Source organism: Olea europaea, chromosome 9 (assembly GCF_002742605.1).
Source record: "Olea europaea var. sylvestris chromosome 9, O_europaea_v1, whole genome shotgun sequence".
Classification (NCBI taxonomy): Eukaryota; Viridiplantae; Streptophyta; class Magnoliopsida; order Lamiales; family Oleaceae; genus Olea; species Olea europaea.
The window spans coordinates 6,206,377-6,216,898 of record NC_036245.1 but is presented as its reverse complement, the minus strand read 5'-3'; the positions used below and the strand labels follow the sequence as shown (position 1 = coordinate 6,216,898).

The window sequence follows — 10,522 nt, the reverse complement described above, 5'->3', positions numbered from 1 at the left end:
GTGCATCTTTAGTTTACTTATAAGTAAACATTTTAAACTTAGTCAAATTAATGTATATTTCTTAATTCAATTCTTTTCGCGTCCGTCTGTACCACAAAGTTTGATGTCACTGTAATGGTTGAAAATATGGTCCAACCAATGTCTTCCATAAACAAATAAGTAAATAAAATATTACATTTCAATTTATTCAACATTTTCACATTATGTTTATATATATATATATATATATTCTCTGACAATTTTAATTTTCTTTAACATTTATCTTACATATATATTCTCTACTTTGAAAATATTACTCATATAATTCATTCTGTACATAAGACATGCAACACGCGTGTTTACTACTAGTATAAAGAAAGCTACCAAAAATGATAGAGTAATTCAAAGATGATGTCATATGCTTGGGCAAAAACAAACAAAGAGGAACTTCGCATGTTTGGAATAAGATTCTAGACGCCATTGTAGAACTCAAGTCGTATTAAGCTAGGTTTCCTACATGTAAATTGAAATCAACCACTTATGATTTGATTGACGATTTGGTGAAATTAAAAAGTTCTAAATTCTATAAAATATGATTAAAATTAATTATTGACTTTGATTAGGATTTTAATCCCCATCAAACAGAAACTTGATAAGTAAAACGATTCTAGGGACATCTAAGGATATGATTTTTTAGGTAACGTGATTGGTCATTCTCTTTCTCTTCGTAAATGCCCTCTACGGTCAATAGAGTATTAGCCTCTAAAGTCTAAACTTCTATCTAACAACACCATTTGAAATATTATGGAAAATGCAAAAAGAATACACCATAAACGTAGAAAATGCTCGATTTCTTTTCAAGTAAAAGTTTAAAGATTATCACTCCATCTATTTAATTCAGAAAACAAATAGGTTGAATCCACCATGCTCCTTTTCTTCAATGAGTAAGCTAATTGACATCTATTTTGCAAAATACACAAGAAAGAGATAGAGGGAGATGACATTCCATTGCCATCACACTAGATTGTCGTGAAATTATCCAACAATTCATCTTTTATTTTTTAAGTCTAAGGTCCTTGGTTTGACCTCCTGTAATGGTCCTTGCTTTTAATAAGGCAGAGCGGGGTGAAAATTAACAAAATTAATAATAAATAAATAATGTAATTGGAATTAAGTACTTAAGCAATTGCAAATGCAATGTTCTTTATGAAAAAAATTAATTACTAAAATGCTAGGAATTAGGTTAAACATCGACTTATCATACTATTTAACAAGTCATTATCTGCTCGGAAATTGATTAGGATGTCTCATATCTGTCTAAATTTCACGTGAAACATAGGAAACATGAATTCAGACAAATATTTGGCCATAAATGTGAATGTTCTTGATTTTATATTCAGACCTCCTTAAATTGATATGAAATGAGGCTAACCAAACTCGACATAATGGGCGATTGGGCAAATATGTATATGTAATTCTTGGTTAAGAGAGGCCTAAAAATGGTCCCTTTCTTGTCCTTTTAGACACAAGTTTTTGGAGTAGGACATGAGGGTATGTTTCTTTCAACAGTGTAAAGGTGACTAAGAAACAAAATGTGGGTTTGTAACTTTCTTCGTTAAAATTCAATTTGTGTTTATTGTGTAAACTTAGTCATTTCTATCACATGTTAGAGAGTCTTTTCGAGCATGCTTGAACATGGATCTTTTAAATTTTTTAATATTTTACACTTGTAGATAATTGACTATTATTTGATGAAGTTTCACACAAAGTTAAGAAATTCGAAATAATGGTCCATGATTGGTGATATTAGTGAAAGACTAATTGTCAGAGGCTATCCCTTAATTTCACATCCCACTATAATTTTGGGGTGTCGAAATTTTAAAGGTGACTCCTCATAAATCTCGTTGCAATTCGTAGTGGACAAGTGAGTAGTGCTTTTTGTTCTCAAAAAATATGTAGATAAAAAATGATTTGATTATTAAAAAGCATTTATAAACATTAGCCAAAAATGGGCTTAGTGGGCTTTTGATAATTTTGAAGTTTTATCACCTCAAAATTGTAGCGAAGTTTTAAAAATCTATTTGAAAGACAACAAATCTAAACTTGGGTTGACGATGGGCCAGTTGCATAGTATCGAGTTCGAATTACAGCATTATCATGGATCATTATTTCTCCAAAATTAGCTGCTAAAATGTCACATAAATTGGGCAAGATTTCCACTTTGATGGAATTGGTTCAAAAATTATCTAAATTGATTAATTAAAAGTTGGAAAAAGTTACTCGGTGTCAAATTTGACAAAATATTTGAACTTGATCTGATGGTCAAAATACAAAAGTTAATCACCAACTTATTCTACTCGTTGAGTAGATCATTGTAGTATATTTGAAGTCTTAAAATCAATTCTGGATAATGAGAAATTGAGGTCCAAAGTTGGATGTATATAACGAGGAAAACTAGGTAATTAAACCATATATGTTGCTCGAGCAACGGGTCTGTCGCTTCAGTGGCATTGATCGAACAATGGCCTTTTCGCTCGAGTGAAATTCTAGCAAAAAGCTAGTGACGTCAAGTGGTGTTTTGGTTCGAAAGATCGCGAGATTTGGCTTGCATCCTTTCATGAGAAATTTGACAAAACAATGTTGTTAAACGGCTTCAAAATTAATGAATATGACAAATGTGTCTACGTCAAAAGCACACCTAATGACTACGTAATAGTGTGTTTGCATGTTGATGATATACTAATCATGGAAAATAACTCGAATGTCATTTCCTCGACCAAGAAAATGTTGATCAAACACTTTGACATGAACGACATGGGAATAGCCGATTGATACTAGGGATAAAGATCTCTAAAGCACATGACAACTTGTCATTGTCTCAGTCTCATTATGTTAAGACTATACTTCATAAATTTAAGACGCGTGACAATGAACTAGTTAAGACACCAGTTGATTTGAACGTACACTTAGCCAAAAATACTGCTGTTCCCGTGTCGCAATTGGATTATTCACGCGTTATAGGCAATTTAATGTACATTGCTAACTGCATGGGTCCAAATATAGGGTATATTTCAATAACTTGGGCAGATTTACAAGTAATCCTAATATGGAACATTGGAAGGCGTTGAACCAAGTTTTTAAATATTTAAGACACATGGTTAAATATGGATTACACAACTCAAGATATCTTGCGGTATTAAAAGGATATATCGATGCAAATTGGATATCTGACACTAAAGTTTCAAAGTCCACAAGTGTTTATGTGTTTACCATTGAAGGTGGAGTTGTGTCCTAAAAATCATCTAAACAAACATGTATAGCTCGATCCACGATGGAGTTAGAGTTTATTGCTTTAGATAAAGCCGGAGAAGAAGCAGAATGGCTTCGTAATTTTCTTGAGGAAATTCCATGTTGGAAAAAGCCAGTACCTGCAATTAACATACATTGCGATAATCAATCGGCAGTTGCAAGGGCACAGAATGGCATGTATAATGGTGAGTCCCAACACATACGTCGAAGTCATAATACCATTAAACAATTGATATCAAATGGTATGATCTTGATTAACTATGTTAAGACAAAAGAGAACTTAGCGGATCCTTTGACGAAAGGACTTACAAGAGATCAAGTATACCATTTATAATCGGGAATTGGCCTAAAGTCTATCAGATATAATTAATATGACGGTAATCCAACCTTGTAGATTGGATATCCAAAGATCTTGGTTGAATGGGACAACTAAGTCATACACGATTCCGAGTAAAGCACTTATTCCCATTCCTAGAATTAAAGTGCTACAAGAAGAGGTAAAAGGATAAGTGAAAGACTTTTAATGATTCCTATACCTTTGTTTAACAAGGAAGGAGATCACTTATATAAGTGAGAAGTGGGGTCGCTTCTATGAGAATTTGGGGCTTAATTCTCCTAAAACACTCATGAAACCAAGAGCTGTCCAAAGCTAAAATGGACACAACCATGAGAACCGAAGTAGTTAGATAAGTCATGGTGTTGGTACAGTTGTCTTGACTTATACAAACCACTGAATGGTTCAAGACATAGCGTTCACCAGTTAGCCAAGTAAGTTCGATTGTATTCAAATAAAAAAGGTTCAAGGCCTCATGCTACCTCTCTTGATGCTATGACTTGTCGCTTGTAATCCTGAGTTAGAGTCTACATTTCATTTGCATTTTACTGTGCATATCAAAAAATCTCCATTCATGTGGGGAATTGATGGAATTGGTTCAAAAATAATCGGAATTGATTAATTAAAAGTGGGAAAAAGTGACTCGGTATCAACTTTGACCAAATATTTGGACTTGATCTGATGGTCAAAATATGAAAGTAAATATACTAACTTATTCTACTCATCGAGTAGATCGTCGTAGTATATTTGAAGTCTTAAAACTAATTCTGAATAAATGAGAAATTGAGGTCCAACGTTGGATGGAAAAAAATGAGGAAAACTGGATAATTAAACCCTATATGTTGCTCGCTTGTCGCTCGAGCGAAAAGCAAGCGACAGTGGCACTGATTGAACAGTGGCCTTTTTGCTCGAGCGAAATTCTTGCGAAAAGCTAGCGAGCGAAAAGCGAGCGACAGTGGCACTGATTAAACAGTTGCCTTTTTGCTCGAGCTAAATTCTAGCGAAAAGTTAGCGATGTCAATTGGTGTTTTTGTTTGAAAGATCGCGAGATTTGACTTGCATCCTTTCATCTCCAACCCTTTATGCTCTATAAATAGGGGCCTAAGGACGTCCTTTTCCTCACACCAATGATATGAATCATAAGCATTTCATTTTCTTCCATTTCTCGACCAATCTTTACATATGCGTTGCTTATATTGGTTTTCTCATAATTTTGCACTTCGAGAGTGCTACACTGCTTCTGGTTTGACGTTCTTGCATGTTGAAGTGCTGCTCACATAAGAAGAAGTCATTGTATCTTCGGAGTCGATTGCCGTGAATCCATAGGCACCGATGTCGGGCAAATTCGACTTAAGGATAAAGTGTTCAACACTTACCTCGACTTACATTTGTTTGCCATTATTTGCTGCATATTTTGACTTTATTTATAGCCGTTACTCTGCCAAAATTTCTGGAGGATTTTACCAACATTCAAAACCGTTATTCTGCCGGAATTTCGATTGATACAAGGCGTTCATTTGTCACTCCATACACACCAATTCTCCAACACACTTTTGTTTGGCTCATTGATAAGTAACAAATCATGTTACCTTAAAAACAAAATTAAGGAGATTGTCATATAATAGATCAAGTTAACACAATACTTAAATCAAACTAACAATATGATAGTATTCATCACATCGCACATCCTTAAAAATAACAAATTAGAACAATGAATCTGTAACTGAATTTGTATCTCTGCCTACAAATTTTGATAACTGAAATTTCAAAACAATATTTTCCGGAATTTTCCAAATTAACTACACAAAATAACCCTTGTAAATCCAAGAACCAAGCTAGAAACAGTGAAGAAAAACAGGGTCACAAAATCCCTACTTGACCATCTTCAGACCGCCTTCAACTCGACCCGCAAACTCTTGGCTCTCCTAAGAGCATCAACCTTTTTTAGCAAATCAAACTCTACAACTTTTTTCTTCAACTCTTCCACACACTTGGCCAACAATTGCCCATCCCCTTTCTCTCTTTCCAGTAGCTTCTCCAAGTGGGATTCTACACTGGTTTTGTACCGAATAGCCGAGATTATACCCAGTGAAACAAACAAGAAAACAGAGTGATGGGATCCAGGATTTTTTCTTTCAGAAGTGGCCTTTTCCGTTGGGAGCCCAAGAGGAGCCGCTGAAGAAGAGGATTAGGGCGATGGAGTGGAAGAGGAAGAAGAGGCAGTAGACTTGTGTGATCTCGTTCCGGGCAGAGTCAATTTGGGTCGCTTTAAGGGTGATTCTGCTGAGGATTAGCTCTTCTTCTTTCAGCCATTGCTTGAGGAGGAGCTTGTGAGATGGGGTTTCTACTATTTGGTGGAGTGGGTGCAGAGGCTTCGACTCCATTATTAATGACCTCAAATTCTTCTTGTTGTATTGAATGGCCATGAACATGGAGATTTATTGAAAGAGAGAGAGAGAGAGGGAGATGCATTACAGAGAGAGACAGATCGAGAGGTTAAGAAGAAATACAGGGAAGAACGAAGAAGGGAGCATTATTTGTAAGTAACGGTCTAATTTTATTTTTGAATTATTCAATGGTTGAATTTTGAAGAGCACATTTTGGTGTGTGTTTGTATAGCAGTCACTTAAAACCAGATGCGACGTCGTATCACGTGCTCCGTCTTTTGAATTATCCAAAGGAGGAAATAATGATAATTGTTTTTGTTATATTTGAAGGCAATAACAGTGATTTGATATTTAAAATCTGAAAATAATTTTGGGCAACTCAATGTTAGTATTTATCAACCTTGCTGGTTGATGGACAATTAATTGGTTGCTCATCTGTGAGGTCAAGTCTCAAGAGTTAAGAGTATTGACATCATTAAAAACGATAGATTTAATTGTATGTTGAGGAACAAGAACTGCACAAAGTTGTGTCATTCATTGAATGGAATATTCTGAAATTTACTAGGATTACATAGGAATTTGGGCATGTTTTTGCCCAAATTAACGTGTTTCTATCGAAGAGATAAGAAATTAAGTTTTGCAGAGAAGGTGGTGGCCAGGGAATGAGTCGAGAGGCAATGGTTTAATTTTAACTTGACAATAAAATCTAGGAAATATAAAAAGCATCCAAGCCAAATTAACACACAGATAATTAATTACATGCATATACATTGTCTGAGAATCCACAAAATACATATTGGTTGCTGTATGGCTAGGGCAATAGTTTGTTTACTGAGACAGAGCACTTGTGTAGTTCCTTCATAAAAAATTCTCACTGTTAAATTATTATCGTAATCTTGTACGATATTTCAATGATTTTTTTTCGCGCTTTTGATTATCGAGCAATATAAGCATGCATACTTACCCCCAACATAAACATCACCACTTGGGGACCAGTCATTTGTGTTGTAAATTGGATTGTATCCATCCACAGTAGCACCGTACTTATCAACAAATTAGTAAACACCCTTTCCTGAATAAGATAAACACACATTGAATCACATAACAAATACTTACAAGTTTATTTGACTTCAAATCATAAATACGTTAAGTTGTGGAACCTAATTATTGCCACTCTGTGAAGCCAATATGCCCAAGTTTTATTAAGACTAGTTTAAGAATTTGTGTCCTTGTTATCATCGAGAAAGAGAGGTTTAAAGAAGATATGTGTCATGTATGTGATTTTCTTTTATAAACTCCTTTTCATCAAAGTGAATTACTGTAACAATAAAAGAGAACGTAATCTCAATTTGAGATGAACTTCTATAAATCTTGTGTGTCTTTATTTCTTTCTACTAATTGATTACTCTATACGGAATAAAATTAGGATTTTAATTCATAATAGAATATGTGATTACCTACCTTAGGCTTCCTGACCGAAGCATCCAAACCATCCCACAACACCATTCCTCCATTAATTCCTACATTTGGCTTGGGAAGCTTTAGTTGGGAATATGATTTATGTAGTCGATCGACTTGTATTAAAACATAACTTGAGACTTTATATATTTGTCTAGTTATGTTACACATCTATTCTTTAGAATTTGTGTATGAATGTTTGCATGGTTGATAGAAAAACACTATCCATAAGGCTTGTCAGTCTTGCTCTTCTTGCGGCCACTGGCCTCGACTCTCAAAGAGGAGGTTCTAGCAAGGGACAGGAGGCCACGCACGGCGGTTCTCTCGATGATGAAGGGAGAGGGTTTGAGGTTAAGTAAAGTCATGACTGTGGTTACCATCCGCTACTTCTCTTTGCCTTCCAATCTTAGTATGTGGTTTGTTTCATAGCAACGAGCAATGCCTATGATAATACTTGGGGTAATTGGCGCAAAACATCCTTACCTTTCGAGGTTATTGTGGAAAACGTCCCTACCTTTCATTTTTTGACATTTTTGCCCTTATTTACCACCTTTCTTGCGATGAAGGTCATTTTCACTGTTTTTTGACGATTTTGCCCTCTATTCAAATAAAAGAAAAAGAATAGAATAAAAAACAAAAGAATTAATTGCAACTAATACTCCAAAATTTCAAAAAATTACAAATTAGTAATAAATATAGGAGTTAATAGCCCAAATGGTTACTAAACTTTGCCAAAGGTCCAAAAAGGTCATTGAACTTTTTTAAATACAAAAAGAAAAAAAAAACAAACAAAAAAAATTGAAGAAACGGGCCCCACCAACAAAAAAAGGACCAAAAATAATAATAATAAAAATAAAATAAGGAATGTGAAAATGGAGGAAGGTGAAAAGTAAACCAAAAATTATTTTTTATTTTTTCAATCGTACATTTTTAATCAAAATTTATTGAAAATTTTATTTTTAGCAAAACTAATCTATATTTTTTTTCTTTATTTTTAAAAATAAAATTTTCAATAAATTTTGATTAAAAATGTATGATTGAAAAAATAAAAAATAATTTTTGGTTTACTTTTCACCTTCCTCCATTTTCACCTTCTTTATTTTTTTTGTCCTTTTTTTGTTGGTGGGGCCAGTTTCTTCCATTTTTTTTGTTGGTTTTTTTGGTTTTTTTTTTCTTTTTGTATTTAAAAAAGTTCAATGACCTTTTTGGACCTTTGGCAAAGTTTAGTAACCATTTGGGCTATTAACTCCTATATTTATTACTAATTTGTAATTTTTTGAAATTTTGGGGTATTAGTTGCAATTAATTCTTTTGTTTTCTATTCTATTCTTTTTCTTTTATTTGAATAGAGGGCAAAATCGTCAAAAAACAGTGAAAAGGACTTTCAGCGCAAGAAAGGTGGTAAATAAGGGCAAAAATGTCAAAAAATGAAAGGTAGGGACGTTTTCCACAATAACCTCGAAAGGTAAGGATGTTTTGCGCCAATTACCCATAATACTTGTAACATTATGAAGTTTGTCATTTTCAAATTAACACGTGGCATTGGTAGAGTGGATGAGTTATGGATATTACATACAACATTATCAAATTCTATTAAGATTTAACATTTATGTGTTGAAGGCTTGTTCTTGTTCATCATATCATCTTGTGGGACACGTGTAGAACTACTATTGTTTGTTAAAATATTCCTCTTTACAAATAAATTATATAAAAATCTAATCTAATTTATACATGTTGAATTGTTGTTTTTTTTTTAACAAAAATGGTTTACAGGTAGATTTCATTTATAACGACATATTTTAATCATATATTTTATGAAATCCTTCAGCTATAATCTTAGGACTTGTTTGGTAGTGATTTTGAGAATTGATTTTTTGACCGTTGGAGAGAAAAGTGGATTCTATCTGTGAAAGAAATGGTAAAAAATGATGGCTTGAATAGTAAAATAACGGTAAAAAAATTGATTCTTTTGAGTGAAAAATGAATACCAAACACCTCCTTAAAAAGCTTTTCAAACTCTCCAATATGATTCTCACTGGGCCGTCAGGATTGTCAAATGGGTTGTACTGTTGGAAATTATGCCCTCATACAGCGCTCTTCCATTTTATTGTTCTTGCTATGGTGTCAAATGAATCATGCTATATTTGGGTTATTAGGTACATCGAGTGGACAGTAGATATCTAGTAATGTCAAGCTTACCATTCAGAAGTTGTATATGACTGATGGAAGTGACTGACTGACTCAAACTTCCAACTCCAGATGAAGAATTCCACGACTCTACAAAGGATGTCTTTAGGAAGGTCATTGATTTATCATTCTTGGAGAATTAAGTCTTTCTACTTACTATAAGACATAGTATCTGTTCTGCAGCTAACTCCAAAAAAGCCTACAGATTTTACTCTCCTATTATATATCTTGTTCCTTCCTAATGTTCCGTCCCAAAATTGTTGAAAATGGAATAGCTGAACCAATAGGTGGAGTTTCATTGACAGATGCACAAAGAAGGGTCGTGGATGTTAAGGGATAAAATCCCATGTTGAATGAAAGATGAAAATATAGACCAATTTATAAGAGTTTAGGATTTTATCCCTTAACAGGAAGAATCAAAGTTAGAAGGTATTAAAGCAAAGAATCTTTTTTGAAGTAATTGTTTGTTCAATTTTGGTGACAATTCTATGGAAAGATACTTTCAAACAGATTTGGGAACCCAAGAAGAATAGATATCAGGGGACTACAAAGGCGAAATGTGTGCAGACAAGTACTCTAGCAAATTTGAGAATATTCAGAGAATCAGTTTCTGAATTCTTTACAAGAACGACGATGATTGCAATCAAAATGCGTGTTCACGGCAAGAAGATGGAGGATGTTACCATTGCGAAGAAAATTCTTCGATCCATGACACTGGAGAAATAACATAGTTTGTACCATTGAGGAATCAAAGGATATTGACTGCTTCTATATTTGATGAACTCTGGAGATCTCTGTTTATTCATGAACAGAAACAAAACTGACAAAATAATGAGGAGCAAGCATTGCAGATATCGACGAACATGAA

The 10,522-nt window shown here is 33.9% G+C and overlaps 2 pseudogenes; both read right to left on the bottom strand.

Moving 5' to 3' along the window:
* Positions 1 to 5,303: 5,303 nt before the first annotated feature.
* On the bottom strand, positions 5,304 to 6,182 carry LOC111400042 (annotated as a pseudogene).
* Positions 6,183 to 6,459: 277 nt separating this feature from the next.
* On the bottom strand, positions 6,460 to 7,847 carry LOC111399865 (annotated as a pseudogene).
* Positions 7,848 to 10,522: the final 2,675 nt, after the last annotated feature.